At 39.6% G+C, this 1,283-nt stretch overlaps 1 long non-coding RNA gene across 1 annotated transcript in view; it reads left to right on the top strand.

The window, feature by feature from the left end:
• The window catches only part of LOC125139133, a 2,634-nt gene extending 2,273 nt beyond the window's left edge, over positions 1-361 (top strand). The window contains exon 3 of the long non-coding RNA XR_007138243.1: positions 347-361. This is a non-coding gene — a long non-coding RNA (uncharacterized LOC125139133). The remainder of the gene's footprint in view (positions 1-346) is intronic.
• The last annotated feature ends 922 nt before the right edge of the window (positions 362-1,283 follow it).

A 1,283-nucleotide genomic window follows, 5' to 3' on the forward strand; every position in this document is an offset into this window, starting at 1 on the left:
AGACATCAAACGCTAATCTGAAAGCTACCAAACCATAAGGAAGCTAATATGTTGAGTGAAAGTTAGCCTAGCAGTTGTAGCTAGAGTGTCACTAGTTGCTAATTAATACTGATGATATTAAGCCACACCCCCTGCGAGTTTTTTTTAATTACACTTATTTCTTTATTTAATTTTCTGATGTGTGTGATTCTGACATGCTAAAGTGTGTGTGTGTGTGTGTGTGTGTGTGTGTGTGTGTGTGTGTGTGTGTGTGTGTGTGTGTGTGTTTCCGTTTGTCCCTTGTCTGAGAACCAAAAGCTGTTGTTATTTATAATTCTGCTGAATCATGTCTTTTTGGCTTCTACAGAATAGATCGAATGATTTGGAGGAAGTAGAGGATTAGACTCATGGATCATCTTGCACTCTTTTTCTCTCAGATGATATTTTCATGTCTTTATTTTTTCTTCATCTCTCAGAAACATGAGTGCATTTTGTCCTGCTGTGTTTGTCATTAGTGACGTCCTCATGAGCACGTTTCTGTAAGCGATGCCGTAATGACACTTCACTGAAGCTGACATGGCGTTGTGTCGCAGCCGTAGAGTCACACCTACTGACTGTAGCACGTCTGTTACACTGCAGAAAAGTTTTGGCCCCCTACCATTTAATGGGAAGTCACCGTCTCTGAGCAGATATTTAGGAAAGTGCTGTGTGTTTTATACCGACCTAAATCTGTGGATTGGTGTTGAATCTAATCCTGTTTTATTGATCAGATCTCTGATCAAATTGAACATGATGCACTTTTCTGTACTTAATATTGCACTTTGATTCCTATTAGTCAGTTTGCTGAGTCAGAGTGAAGATAGATTACTGTTTGGTTTTAATTCTGCATATAATAAAATAAATAAAAACAGCGTAAAATGTCGTACTGTACTGTGGGGGGGGGTAATGTGTGTTTACTGGTGTGATATGGGGGTATGTGTGATATGTGTGTACATATGGTGTGTTACTGGTGTGATAGGGGGATGTGTGATATGTGTGTACATATGTGTGTTTACTGGTGTGATCTGGGGGTATGTGTGATATGTGTGTACATATGTGTGTTTACTGGTGTGATATGGGGGTATGTGTGATATGTGTGTACTACTGGTGTGTATGGGGTATGTGAGTGTGTACTAGTGTGTTACTGGTGTGATATGGGGGTATGTGTCATATGTGTGTTTAAAATGTATAAAGTGTTCAGAGCATACTGTTAGTTTCAGAAGTGTGTGTGTCTGTGTGTGCTGTGTGTGTGAGTGAATGTGTGA

Source organism: Tachysurus fulvidraco, chromosome 17 (genome assembly GCF_022655615.1).
Source record: "Tachysurus fulvidraco isolate hzauxx_2018 chromosome 17, HZAU_PFXX_2.0, whole genome shotgun sequence".
Classification (NCBI taxonomy): Eukaryota; Metazoa; Chordata; class Actinopteri; order Siluriformes; family Bagridae; genus Tachysurus; species Tachysurus fulvidraco.